At 40.0% G+C, this 15,059-nt stretch overlaps 1 protein-coding gene and 1 pseudogene across 1 annotated transcript in view; both read left to right on the top strand.

The window, feature by feature from the left end:
* Positions 1-15,059, top strand: part of SUGCT (succinyl-CoA:glutarate-CoA transferase) — a 692,109-nt gene that overhangs the window by 1,402 nt on the left and 675,648 nt on the right. The gene's annotated exons all lie outside the window — the stretch shown is intronic.
* LOC116527448 lies at positions 104-4,505 on the top strand (annotated as a pseudogene).

Raw genomic sequence — 15,059 nt, 5'->3', positions numbered from 1 at the left:
AGCTAAGATTATTGGCATGCACCACATGTCCGGCTAATTTTTTTTGTATTTTTAGTAAAGACAGGGTTTCACCATGTTGGCGAAGGTGGTCTGGAATTCCTGGGCTCAAGTGATTTGCCCTCCTCAGCCTCCCACAGTGCTGGGATTTCAGGTGTGAGCTACCACACCTGGCCTAGGATGCAGAATCTTAAAGAGCTTTAAGACTCATTAAATTATAGCCTAATGGGTAGCCTGGACCTGTGATTTCCATTCACCCTCTTGTAGTTGCAACTCCTTACTGTCTCTTTGACATGTTCTGTGACATCCCAAGCTGATGAGTGTGCTATCTTCTCAGCTTCTGTCCTCCTTGATGAATGGAGACACACACACAGTTTTTTTGTTTATTCTGTGGGAATTCAATTCATTACATTTTGTTTCTTCTGTAGATAAAAGTCGTAGAGTTAATCAAGGTAGAATATTGCCACTAAAGCTTAGTGAAACAGTTAAGCCCTGAAGACTCCAGCCTATCCACTTTATTATATAGAGTAGTTGGCCAGGGATTACGCCTGTAATCCCAGCACTTTGGGAGGCTGAGGCGGGTGGATCACCTGAGGTCAGGAGTTTGCGACAGCCTGGCCAACATGGTGAAATCCCATATCTACTAAAAATACAAAAAAATTAGGTGGGCATAGTTGCGAGTACCTGTAATCTATCTCAGCTGCTTGGGAGGCTGAGGCAGGAGAATCGGTTAAACCTGGGAGGTGAAGGTTGCAGTGAGCTGAGATCATACCATTGCACTACAGCCTGGGCAACAAGAGGGAAACTCCGTCTCAAAAAAACCGAACAAAACAAAACAAAACAAAAACCTCTAGTCTTCTGTTCAGCCAGCTCTGCGAGAATTGCTCTTTCTGGATTGCAATTCCCCTGTCTTGATGAATCGGCTGTGTCTAGGCTTTGGGCAAGGTGAACACATTGGACGGTTACATTCCTAGGCTTTAGCCTGGGAATTACCATGTATATGATGATGAGTTCAGGGGAAAAGAGATAGGGAGAACATTTTATTTTGGATTACCTGGAGGTAGAAAAGTGAAGACCTGGAGGTGGCTTCCAGTAGTGTGACCTGAGCACAGGAGACCAGTAGAGTGCTGGAGCTGAAAGCTTCTGTGTGGCCGCCTGACATATCCTTTTCACTGACTTCAGTTGCCTTTTTTAGAAGATGAAAATAGTATTCACAGAAACTATGAGCTCCTTAGGTGCAGAAACTGAATTAGTGTTAAACACTGTTATGTGTGCCTGACATGGCACAAGGACAGCATAGATATTTCCAAGATCACTCCTCATGGCCATCCTTGGATTCCAGAGCCTGGGACAGTGTTAGGGATCTTGGAAGTACTGCCAACATGTCTGACATTCAAGAAGCCACTAACAGCTCCTAGTTGTAAACCTGCATGAGAACCAGATGTCTGTACAAGTGACAGAAAGTGATCTCAGAAGTGAGTCTCAGCTTCCTCAAGTCGCTGTGTAACTGCCCAATGTGTTCATTTTGCCCAGTGGCCCAGATACAGTTTAATTCATGCATAGGCAGCTGTACAAGAGACCAGAAGTTTATTACTCCAGTCAGTCTCCCAGAGAATTTGGAGACTGGGGTTTTTTAAGGATAACTTGGCAGGTTGGGGGCCAGGGAGTGGGAAATGCTGATTGGATGGGTCAGAGGTGAAGTCATAGGGGGTCAAAGTGGGTTTTTCTAGCTGTCTTTTGTTTCTGGGTGGGATCACAGAGCAGGTTGAGCCAGATTATTGGTCTGGGTGGCAGCAGTTGGTGCATCAGAATGCAGGGTATAGGAAATATCTTCAGTACCAATCTTAGGTTTTATAGCAGTGATGTTATTCCTAGGAGCAATTGGGAAGGTTCAGAGTCTTACAGCCTCTGAGTGCATGACTCCTAAACCATAATTTCTAATCTTGTGTCTAATTTGTTAGTTTTACAAAGGTAGTCTGGTCCCCAGGCAAGTAAGTGGTTTGTTTTGGGAAAGGACTTTTATTGGCTTTGTTTCAAAGTTCTGCTTTAAGTTCCACCAAAAGTTAATTCAGCCTATGCCCAGAAATAAACAAGCGCAGCCTGGTTAGAATCAAGATGGAGTCGGTTAGGTCAGATCCCTTTCACTGTTGTAACTTTCTCACTGTTTTAGTTTTTGCAAGGGTGATTGCAGCTATTGGAGCCAGCTTTGAGCAAACAGCTGTGGATGAAGTGAGAGACAAATTGGGGTCACTGTGCAATCAGCAGAGACCATGGCAAGATACATTTTGTCATTTCAGTGAAAATTTGGCTCAAGGTTATTGTCCGAGATCAGTTGATAACTTATTTGTGGTTGTTCAGGAGTTTCAAGATCAAGTTTCTTTGTTTAGAAAAACAAAGAAATTCTAAAGAATTTTGAAGACTTAGCTGGAAAACTCCCATTGTCAAACACTTTACTTAAGGGAAATTAAGGAAATTAATGTTGATTTTAAGGGGGAAAAATCCCAAAGCTCAAAAAGGTAATTGAGAATTCAGGTAAAGGGAAGGTTGATGATGGACAAGAAGTCAAAATAGATGAGAGAGATGTTAAGAGTTCATTCACTACAATGGTTTTGTTGTTGTTGTTGTTGTTTTGTTTTTTGAGATGGAGCACTGTTACCCAGGCTGGAGTGCAATGGCGTGATCTTGGCTCAGTGCAACCTCCACCTCCCAGGTTCAAGCAATTCTTCTGCCTCAGCCTCCCAAAGAGCCGGAATTACAGGTGCCTGCCACCTGGCTAATTTTTGTATTTTCAGTAGAGACGGGGTTTCACCATGTTGACCAGGCTGATCTTGAACTCCTGACCTCAGGTGATCTGCCTGCCTCAGCCTCCCAAAGTGCTGGGATTACAGGCATGAGCCACTTCGCTCTTGTCTCTCAGACTGTAGTGCAATGGCAGGATCTTGGCTCACTGCAACTTCCGCCTCCTGGGTTTAATCAATTCTCCTGCCTCAGTCTCCTGAGTAGCTGGGATTATAGGCACCCGCCACCACGCCCAGCCAACTTTTGTATTTTTCATACAGACAGGGTTTCATCATGTTGGCCAGGCTGATTTCCAATTCCTGACCTCAGGTGATTCACCTTCCTCGGCCTCCCAAAGTGCTGGGATTACAGGCATGAGCCACTGTGCCCGGCCACTCCAATGTTTTAGATTCACACATCTTAGATTATTGTGAAAATCCAGCCATCAAAGGAGGTAGCAACATTAGTAGGTAATGATTTGGCATCTTGCAAAGATGAGACTGATGAAAGCAAAAAAGAAGAAACCAAGCTTCAGGTGTAAAGTTTAGAGTCATGTGCAACAGAGTAAGAGAGAAACATTGCTTTACCTCAAATGAGGCTGGAAGAGATTCTGGGGGTGACTTTCAAGACTATTTTAAGTGGAAGGCCAACACAAACAACTTTGATATTGCAATTCCTTTGAATATCTATGATGATGAAATCATTGTGGGCATTGCGTTGACGAAAGTGAGTCTCCCCTGAAGACGTATCACACATTTTAGACCTATGAACTCTTTTGTACCTATCAACATTTTGGACCTATCAGCTCTTGCCCCTGGGATACCCAGCTTCTGTGGTCCTCTACCTTAGTTACAATAGTTGATCCAATGTGTGGAACAGGGGCAATACTAATAGAGGGGCTACTGAATGTGTTCATGTTATCATACTGCTGGTGATAAGAAACCCCTAGTTGTGAATAGAGCAGTAAACAACATTGCATCTTTATTGACCAAGAGTCAAATATAAAAAGGCTAACCATCTGGAAGCTTGCCCATAGATGCTGTTCAATGGGATATCTGCAATCTGCCATTGAGAACTGATTCTGTGGATATTATTGAAGCAGATTAGCCATTTGGAAAAAGGGTGGATCCAAGAAGAGAAACTGGAACCTTCATCCAGCTTGCCTACAGGAGATGAGACGTGTCTGTGTACACCTACAACAGCTCATGCTGTACAGTGTACTCAGGATGTGAAATGCTTTACCAAAGCATTATCTGGCGTGTGCTGTGTATGGTGAAAAGTGGATACAGTTCGGGTGAACATTGGGGACTTTTGTGCTGCAGTTTGTATTTTGAAATGTATATCTCAAGCTTTTGTTCATCCTTTAGAACAAGATGGAGAAAGAGGAACTCTGGTAATGCAAAGATTGAAGATGACAAATATAGTACTTGTACTTCTCAACATGGGAAATATAAGCATGGAGAACTTGCTTTGAGGGCAATAATATTAACAAAAGTGCAGTCTGCACTCTTTAAACCCGTTCAAAGCTCTTCACCCTAGTTGGCAAAAGATGTGAATGTAATGTAATGGAATTGAAAAAGTGTTATGAGAAAGCAGAGCTTTTCCTTGACACTGTTTTGCATTTTGGGCAATTAGTATTTTGCTTAAAATGCTTTTAAAGATGCCTAGTGAAAAACCTAGTAAAATGCTCTGAGAGTTGGGTGTAGAACATTTTGTTTTCAGGCTTAAAAATTTAAAAAAATAATTATAGTTCTTAAAATATTACTGTTTTTAAATATTATGGTTTTTGGGGGGGATTATAGGTGTGAGCTATGGCACCTGACCTATTTTCAGGCTTTTTAGCCTGTTTTCCATTGGGCCAAGTGCAAAGATACTCTGGTCTAAAGGAAAGGCAAATAACATAATTACATCTTAGGCCACTTTCATTGCCTACGAATCTTTGCTATTCAGTTGTTCAAATTCTTTAACTCTACCTCAAGAAGTGAAGTATAACATTTTGTGAACAACGTTTGCCCCATAAGATGAAATCTCACAAGTTCTATAGGAAAGTTTACCATCTACCTTAAAAATTAAAATGCACATCTATTATTCAGAACTAAAATAGAGGACTAGGATTTATCAAAGGGATTGCAAAAATACTGTTAGTAGTAGCATAGAGCATTACTATTTGTAGATAGCAGAGGCCAGTGCAAAAAATTGGGATTACAAACATGAGCCACTGTGCCTGGACTAGGATACCTAAGACTTTAGTGCCTTGTCTTAAAAAAAACTACACTTGGAAGCCCAATATACAAGAGCAAATGGGCTGCATTCAAAGGAGGAACTGGAGTCCCAGAACCTTGCTCACTGTACTCCTATTTTAACTACCCCTCTTCCCACTTACCACCACTAAAGAGGCTTCTGAGGGCACCACTGAGGAATTCCCAAGGCTCTGCAGAAAAGATTTGAAAGCCACTATTTTAGGTAGGTGTCAGGGATTAACAAGTGCTGCAAATAGAAATCTATGGTTAGATTTACTATGTATTATTATTAAGGAGCAGATATTGGCTGGGCATGGTGGCTCACGCCTCTATTCCCAGCAATTTGGGAGGCCAAGGCAGGCAGATCACTTGAGGTCAGGAGTTCAAGACCAGCTTGGCCAACATGGTGACCCCTGTCTCTACTAAAAATACAGAAATTAGCCAGGCATGTTGGTGCACACCTCTAATCCCAGCTACTTAGGAGGCTGAGGCAGGAGAATCGCTTGAACTCAGGAGGCAGAGATTGCAATGAGCCAGGATGGCAGCACTGCACTTCAGCCTGGGCGACAGAGCAAGTCTCTGTCTCAAAAAAAAAAAAAAAAAAAAAAAAAGGAAAGAAAGAAATGGGTAAATATTTTCATGTTTCTGCATGGTTAGGGCTTTCTGAGCATAGAAAAGTAGAACCTAGGTTAAAGGACAAGCTTTGGAAGTTAAAAGATGACTTAAGGGATATAAAACCTAGAGCACTGGAAACATTCCAAGATTATAAACCCAGTAATGCTTATCTTACCTTTTCCTGGAGACATTTATGTTCCAAAGGGTAGGAACTCAGGGATCTTCCCCTTTTCTTCCCAAGGAGAGTTTGCTTACCAAAGGTAGATTAGCTTTTTTTCTCTTTCTTAGGCGAAGGTGGCAGCTGGGCAGTTATCCTGTATAAATTTACAGATTCAAAATTTTGGGATTCTTCTCCTGTGGTTCAACCCTTACCAATCATTGGGTTTTTATTGCATTGTTTATAGGGTATTAGGTATGGGGAAATGGTGTTATTTCTTGACTTAAGTAATTATAACTCTGATCTCTGCTCCAGAAACTTTGTGTTTACTTTCAGGTTACCAGAATGAATAAATATAGAGATTAAAAACTTAAATATTTTTAATGTAATAATGTGAAACACTTCTTAGAAGATATACTTAGTAATTTCTCTGCACAGAAATGATTGTATGTATACTTCAGGTTTCAGATTTACCTTAGTAGTCCTAAAACTTTTCAGATTATCTCAGTTTTCCTTATAGAGGTGCTTATTGTTAGCTGTTTCATGTTAAAGACTACTAATAGTGGAAAAGTAAATGTTTCTCTAGGATGTGATTAGCTCACTCATTGATAGGGTTAGACCTGCACTGAACACAGTAGATTGCTTAACTCTCACTTAAATAATGATCTCATTGAAAAAGCAAAAATTAAAAGTGGCTTGTTTTCAAGGGTTTCTGGGAGCCAACTTCTGCTGCTTCATTAAATCGTTATATTTTTCAGGCTGGGTGCAGTAGCTCACACCTATAATCCCAGCACTTTGGGAGGCCAAAGCAGGCATATTACGAGGTAGAGAGTTTGAGACCAGCCTGGCCAACATGGTGAAACCCTTTCTCTACTAAAAATACAAAAATTAGCCAGGGATGGTGGCACGTGCCCGTAATCCCAGCTACTCGGGAGGCTGAGGCAGGAGAACAGCTTGAACCCGGGAGGCGGAGGTTGCAGTGAGCTGAAAGTAGGCCACTGCACTCCACCCTGGGTGACAGAGCAAGACTCCATCTCAAAAAAAAAAAAAAAAAAAAAAAAAAAAAGCGGTATTTTCATTTCCAATTATGCATGGTAGTCAAGCACAGGAGAAATGTTTTATACATATTTACTTCTTTGTAGACTAGTATTCCTCACCCAAGTGTAACATAGGTATTAATGCATTAACTTATGCTTATAAAAGTTTTTAATGGAAATAATAAAATTGCTGACAGATTATTTCTATGTGAAGAAAATATAACAGTATGAATATTGTTTTTCAGATACGAAGACTAAAAGTTTATTTAAAAATGAGTAAATATGGCTGGGCATGGTGGTTCATGCCTCTATTCCTAGCACTTTGGAAGGCCGAGACAGGTGGATCACCTGAGGTCAGGAGTTTAAGACCAGCCTGGCCAACATGTTGAAACCCATCTCTACTAAAAATATAAAAATTGGCTGGGCATGGTGGTGTTTGCCTGTAGGCCGAACTACTTGGGAGACTGAGAGAGGAGAATTGCTTGAACCTGGTGGGAGGCAGAGGTTGCAGTGAGCCAAGATCATGCCGCTGTACTCCAGCCTGGGTGACAGAGTGAGATTCTGTCTCATTAAATAAATAAATAAATAAATAAGAGAGTAGGCCTGGCGTGGTGGCTCATACCTGTAATCCCAGCACTTTGGGAGGCCAAGGCAGGTGGATCACCTGAGGTCGGGAGTTCGAGACCAGCCTGACCAACGTGGGGAAACCCCATCTCTATTAAAAATTCAAAATTAGGCAAATGTGGTGTCACATACCTGTAATCCCAGCTACTCGGGAGGCTGAGGCAAGAGAATTGCTTCAACCTGGGAAGTGGAGGTTGCAGTGAGTCATGATTATGCCATTGCACTCCAGACTGGACAATGAGAGCAAAACTGTCTTAAATAAACAAATAAAATGAGTAAATAAAATTTTTAGTTTCTAGCATTTACATATTTGGATTTTTCCAATCGTTCAAATGATGCATATGTTTTGCAGAAAATGTGAAATATTTAGGAAAACAGAAAGCAAGGAAAAATACAGATCTTTTTTAAAAATTTTATTTCTTGAGACAGCATCTGGCTCTGTCTCCTAGGATGCAGTGCAGTGGCATGATCACAGCTCACTGCAGCCTTGACCTCACTGGCCCAAGTGATCCTCCTACCTCAGCCTGCTGAGTAGCTGGGACTAGAGGCATGTGCCACCATGCTTGGCTAATTTTTTTTTGTATTTTTTATAGAGACAGGGTTTCCTCATATTGCTCAGGCTGGTCTCCAATTTCTGGGCTCAAGTGATCTGCCTGCCTTGGCCTCCCAAAGTGCTGGGATTATAGGTGTGAGCAACCATGCCCAGCCAGATACTTTCTTTATGGCCAGTTTTTACACAGATATGGCAGAGAGACAATTGGCGTAATAATTTTAGGTTTTGTGGCTGGCCTTGGGGAAAAGAGGTCTGGTTTCTATGACTCTTCTTGGGAAAGAGGGATTCTAGTTTTTATAGCTAGCCTCAGAGGAGCATGGGACTGAGTGACAGGAGGGCAGGAGGTCAGAGAAACACTTTGACTTCTGAGGCCGCTGTGATGCCTTCATTTTGGGGTATGGTTTCTGTGTCTAAATGAAGGTAAACACCTATCTTTCTTGTGGGAGAGAGTCTGCAATTTTGGTACATAGTATGCAGAGAGTGCCTATGTAAATAGTCTTCAGTGAAAACCTGGATTTTGAGTCTCTAATAGACTTCCCTGGACAGAAACATTGTCTTTATATCTATTTTTTTGTTGTTGCTGGAGAAAGAAGCATGCTTGATGTGGCCTTCTATCAGAGCGAAAGAATGTAAGAAGACTCTGCATGGCATGAATATTTTCCATCTCTACCTGTGTCTTTTTCTCTTGTTGGTCCTGTCATATGTCATTTTGCTGTAGTAAACCTTAGCTCTGAATACAACCAGATGTTAAGTCCTATGGATCCTCCTAGCAAATCACTGAAAATGTGGGTGGTCTTGGGAAACCCTGAAACAATACCAAAGGCAGAAACCATAAAATAAATGATCTTCTTTCCTTTCCTTTCCTTCCTTTCTCTCTCTCTCTTTCTTTCTTTCTTCTTTCCTTTCGAGATAGAGTCCCACTCTGTTGCCCAGGCTAGAGTGCAGTGGTGCAATCTCGGCTCACTCCAAACTTCACCTCTTGGGTTTAAGTGATTCTTTTGCCCCAGCCTCCTGAGTAGCTGGGATTATAGGCATCAGGTACCATGCCTGGCTAATTTTTGTATTTTTAGTAGAGACTGGGTTTCACCATGTTGGCCAGACCGGTTTTGAACTCCTGACCTCAGGTGATCCGCCTCCCTCAGCCTTCTAAAGTGCTGCGGCCAAAATGAGTTTTTTAAAACATGAAATTTTAAAACACCCTTGAAAAATGAAGAGCAGATAGGGAAAAATTGCTTTTACTAAATATGACTTATAAAAGGTTAATATTCTTAGTGTATGTATAATTCATATAAACCTATAAGAGAAAGATAAATATGCATATAGAAATATGGACTAATATCAAGAATAATTTGTAAGAGAAGATATGAAAAGAGCAGATTTAAAAGATGTTTAATTTCAGAAGTCATTAAATAAATACAAATTAAAATGATAGTGACATGCAAATTTTTAACTGTCAAGTTGGCAGCAAACAAACAAAAACCCCATAAACCTAAGAGATTATGTTTAGGGTTATGGAGGATGATGGAAAACATGATTTTTATAGTATACTGATATATATATATGTGTGTGTGTGTGTGTGTATACACACACATGTATGTAATATATATACCCTTTTTGGTAGACAATTTAATAATGTATTAAGAGTTTTAAGGAATTCGTAATGTGAACATGGCTAGGCCACTTTAAAGCCTGCCTCTGTCATTGGAAGCAAGTTCTTTGCTTCCCCTTGTCCATCTCCAAAAACTCTGAAAGCATTAAAGACTAGTTTTTACCTTTACTACTTGAAGAGAAGTCTCTGGGAAGATTCCATAGTCCAGGCCACAGAAACTTCAAAACTTCTCTCCAGACATTTCTTTTGCTTTTCAGAGTTGCTTACTGGAAACTGTTAAAAACAAAATCAAATCATAAAACAAGTTATCTCTCACATACATATCTGCCCCGACATTTCTTCCAAGCTGCCTCTTCCTTTCCCTTCTATTCTTCCCAGTTAAATATCTAAAATATTCTGTGGAATAAGGCTTAATATATTTTTGTGTCAAGAGGCTCTTGGCATTCACAGTCTAACACTGCAACACCCCACTGTCTTCACCCACCCCCTGCATATTTTCTTTGCTGTGACAATTATAATTCTCCTCAAGTACCTATGAAGGTGTTTGATCAACCAACCTAGATGGGCACTACTTTGCCAGTTTTCCCCAGAAAGAGATGCATTTTTAAAAATTTATTATTTAAAAAAATTTTAAATTTATTTTTAAAAATTTTGTTTATTATACTTTAAGTTCTGGGGTACTTTTGCAGAACATGCAGGTTTGTTACATAAGTACACACAGGCCATGGTGGTTTGCTGCATCTATTAACCCATCATCTACATTAGGTATTTATCTTAATGATAAGGGATATGTTTTTCTTATTTGCACTACTTCTCTCTAGGAGAATCACATCACCAACACTGAGAAATTCCAGGAATCTTTTGGGCTTGTGAGCATTCTTACATTGAATAGTAATTTGCAGTGATCATTTTCCCTCAAGTTTCTGGTTCAGTCCCTTCTATCCTCTGGATGGTTAACTTCAGGATGGCCAGTTGAAGAAGCCTGAACGTCTAAGAAATTTTTTCCTTTGGCGTGTTTACTTTGGTTGTGAATTCTACAACTGGAGATTGATTTATAAAATCTATAAATTGGTACCATTTTGCACCCTTCCACATACCAATTCCTAGTGATTTTCAAATCTTAAAATTGGAAAAGCAATTCTTTGCATATTTTAAGTTGATATTTTAAAGTTATCATCACTTATGTAAATTTTATACTGTAAACTAAGGTGAGAGTAAGAGCTGGGATATGTTAGGAATCTGCTTTCCTTTGCGTAGTAGAAGGCTTATCATGAAGAAAGGCTTATTTATAGGTTGATCAATTGTAGGAAAGAATACCTATGGAAGTTGAAAATCTGGAAATTGATTTATTGAAACAATTCATGTATCCCTTAGGCAAGTATTTTTTCCCTTTTTATTAGACAAGGTCTTATTCTGTTGCCCAGGTTGGAGTCCAGGGGTGCAATCATAGCTCATTGCAGCCTTGACTTGCTGGGCTCAAGTGATCCTCCTGCCTCAGCCTCCTGAGTAGCTGGGACCACAGGTATGCATCATTGTTCCCAGATATCATTTTTATATTTTGTTTTTATTTTGGTAGAGGTGGCATCTTGCCATGTTGCCCAGATTGGTCTCAAACTCCAGGGCCCAAGTGATACACCCACCTTGGCCTTCCAAAGTGTTGGGATTACAGGCGTGAGTCACCTCACCCAGCCTTAGGGAAGTGTTTCCATATTCCAATTTTGAAGATTGCCACTAAAAGGACAGTGAAAACAGTCTACCCTGAAATAGACTTCCTAGTTGTTGATAGTGTGAACTCATTCAAAACTCACGCTGCCTCTGATGCCTGGCATCTTTATTGGGCAGGAGTGGTTGGGTTGTGCTGCAGTACAAATTAGCCCAACCTCAGCAGCTCATTACAATAAAAACATCTTTCTTATCTATGTAGCTATACTATTTAAAATTTGTGGGCTCTAAGGGGAGTAGAGGCCTGGAGGCTTCCATGGGGTGTTTTTAAAGGTCAGAGTTGGAACTAGCTTTTATTATTTTTGCCTGTGTTTCATTGGCAATATCCCAGTCATTTGACTCCAACATAATTGCAAGAGAAGCTGGAAAACATAGAAAGAACAGTGAGATTTGGGATTGGCACTGACTTGTACTTTGGTTGTGACATGCTTTACTCATGATTCCAAATCTTTTCTTCTGGCTTTTTTGTACCATACTTTCTGTAAATTTCTCAAGTTTTAATTAAAATAGTAGTGTTAGTTGTGGGTAGTTGCTCACACCTGTAATCCCAGCACTTTGAGAGGCTAAGGTAGGCAGATCATGTGGTCAGGAGATAGAGACCATCCTGTCTAACACGGTGAAACCCCGTCTCTACTAAAAATACAAAAAATTAACCAGGTATGGTGGCACTTGTCTGTAGCGCCAGCTACTCAGGAGGCTGAGGCGGAGGCAGGAGAATCGCTCCAACCTGGGAGGCGGAGGTTGCAGTGAGCTGAGATTGTGCCACTGCACTCCAGCCTGGGCGACAGAGCAAGATGCCATCTCAAAAAAAAAAAACAAAAACAAAAACAACAGGTTATTATATAATATCTAGCACATTAGAGTTTTTTGAACAAAATAGTGCATCTATCTACCTACCTATGTATGTATGCACCTACCCACTTGTCTATCTCTGAGAGGATTTATATCCAAAACACTACCAATTATTACCTTTAAATGATTACAAAATAAATGATTTCAATTTTGTCAATTTTCTTTAGCTCTATTTTCTTAATTTTTTGTATTGAATTTTTTTTTTTTTTTGAGACAGAATCTAGCTCTGTCACCCAGGCTGGAGGGCAGTGGCACAATCTCATCTCACTGCAACCTCCGCCTCCTGGGTTTGAGCAATTCTTCTGCTTCAGCCTCCCAATAGCTGGGACTACAGGCATGTGCCATCACACCTGGCTAATTTTTGTGTTTTCAGTAGAGGCTGGGTTTCACCATGTTGGCCAGGATGGTCTTGAACTCCTGGCCTCAGGTGATTCTCCCACCTCGGCGCCCTAAAGTGCTGGGATTATGGGCATGAGCCACCACGCCCGGCCCTTGAATTGTTTATGTAAAGAGAAAACATGGAAATTAATTGCAAAAGTTGAGGATTTTTTTTTCTGTTTTTACTGTGTCTTGTTTGTTTACTTTCTTAATGTAACAGAGGCTTCAGGAAGTTAATATTAATTAGTTGAATTGGAAGGCGAATTCTTGTTTTATTTTTTATTTTGCATAAGCATTTGATGCTGAAAATTCATGTCCTCTCTGCCTCCGGAGATTTCAGAGAAAGAAAACTAAAAATTATCATCTTGATGTGATTCTTTTGTGAGTAGTGGTGTTAAAGAGGAATAAAGTGGATGATGATGAGAGAGTAATTAATCTGTAATTATTTCAATACACACTCATGAATTTCCATGATGAATAAAATTGAAGCCTCCTTGAGTCTGTGAAGATCTTTTACTCTCCTTTTCCACAAACCTCATTTCTTATTTCCCATGAACTTGGAAATTGAAAACAATCATTGTCTGGTGACTCCCAAATTATAATTTCCCTGGAATGTCTTCTAGTGAGTACTAATTTTCCAGGTGCCTTCCTATCCTAAAATTTCCTGTCAAACTGGATTGTTAGGAACAGAGCTTCTTCTATGACTTCTGACACATGCTGGAAAGAAAACATCATGCTAACTATTACAGATAAAGCTTCAGCAGATTAAGAGATAATGCTTTGAAGAGAGGCCCATTTTCTGCCTTCTCACACATAAGTTCTGGTGGTTAAGTTCTCTGTAAGTCATCAAATTTAAAAAATTATTTTGGTGTATATCACAGGTTTCTGTTTCATATTGCTATTTGAGCAGTTTGTTTTGTGACTTGGCCTTTAAAAAATTTTTTTAATCTCAGTAGTTGGCTAGTACGGGTGGGAAGGAATGCCATGATTCCTGTCACAGATGAGCCACTTGTGTGGGCATCTGTCAATTATCCCTGCTCTGGTGTTGCTCAAGTTTATTTGTGTCATGGAAACCCTAGAGCCAAGTACTAGGGGAGTCCTACCAAGCAGATTTGGCAAGCATAGAATTGATGGCAGCTTCGTTATAATTATACTTCTTTGCATGGGTGACCAGCTGTATCATCGTAATAGCTTTCCATACTAGAGGCCAAGAAGACAGAGAGATATACAAGCTGCTCAATATATTTCAACAAATTACATTACAATTTATGCCTTTTCCAAATGTTTTATGCCTTGTAATCATTCCCTACTCCCACCCAGCCCATCAGTTCTTTCACGAATAGGCAAAATACGGCTCTAGATATCCTTTTTAAGTATAGTGCATTAAGAAGTGATTTTTTTCCTGTTCCTTAGAATAATCATATGTTTATCTTTTCTTGTTTTCAAACAAGAAGTTGTTTGCTTTAATAGATCGTGTGACTGTGTGATACATATATGATAATGATGATAATAATAACAATTGCAGGCCAGGTGCGGTGGTTCATGTCTATAATCCCAGCACTTTGGGAGGCTGAAGCTGACAGATCACCTAAGATCAGGAGTTCAAGACCAGCCTGGCCAACATGGTGAAACCCCGTCTCTACAAAAAACATTAAAAAATTAGCTGGGTGTGGTGGCACATGCCTGTAATACCAGCTACTCGGGAGGCTGAGGCAGGAGAATCACTTGAACCTGGGAGGTGGAGGTTGCAGTGAGCCAAGATTGTGCCATTGCAGTGAGCTGAGATTGTGCCTCTGCACTTCAGCCTGGGCAACAGAGCTAGACTCTGTCTCAAAAAAATTATATATATATATATATATATATATATATATATGTGTGTGTGTGTGTGTGTGTGTGTGTGTGTGTGTGTGTGTGTGTGTGTATAATAAAAATAATTGCAAACATTTAGTGAGCATTTACTTTATGCCAGGGAGTGTACTAAACAACATTTTATTTAAAACTTGCAAACTCTATGAGACAGGTGCTTCACATGAGGAAAGGGAAGCTTTGACAAGTGGAGTTACCTCACGCAATGTCACTCAGGTTGTACGTGGTAGAGCAGGGAGTTGAGTCCAGGCAGTCTGACTGTTAACGATTTAAAACTCATTCATTGATTTTGACTTAAATATGTTCTAGAAGTCCTTTCTGAGTTTCTTATCAGATAATAAAAGTAAAATTCCATTACCTGATATTAAATGAATTCAGTTTAAAAGATTTTGCTTCATTAAATGGCCAACTATTACATGAAATGATATTCAACACCATTAGTCATCAGTGAGATACAAATTAAAACCACAACAAGAAACCATTATACACCCATTCAAACAGCCAACATTAAAAATGAACAATTCCTATGTTTCAAGGATGTGGAACATATGGAACTCTTATACAATATGATGCAAGCATTTTAGAAATCTGTTTTGGCAGTTTCTTAAAAAAAGCTATACATACACTTACC

This window comes from Sapajus apella, unplaced genomic scaffold (assembly GCF_009761245.1).
Source record: "Sapajus apella isolate SASKATOON/1434 unplaced genomic scaffold, GSC_monkey_1.0 scaffold54, whole genome shotgun sequence".
Taxonomy (NCBI): Eukaryota; Metazoa; Chordata; class Mammalia; order Primates; family Cebidae; genus Sapajus; species Sapajus apella.
This window is presented reverse-complemented; position numbering and strand designations above follow the sequence as displayed.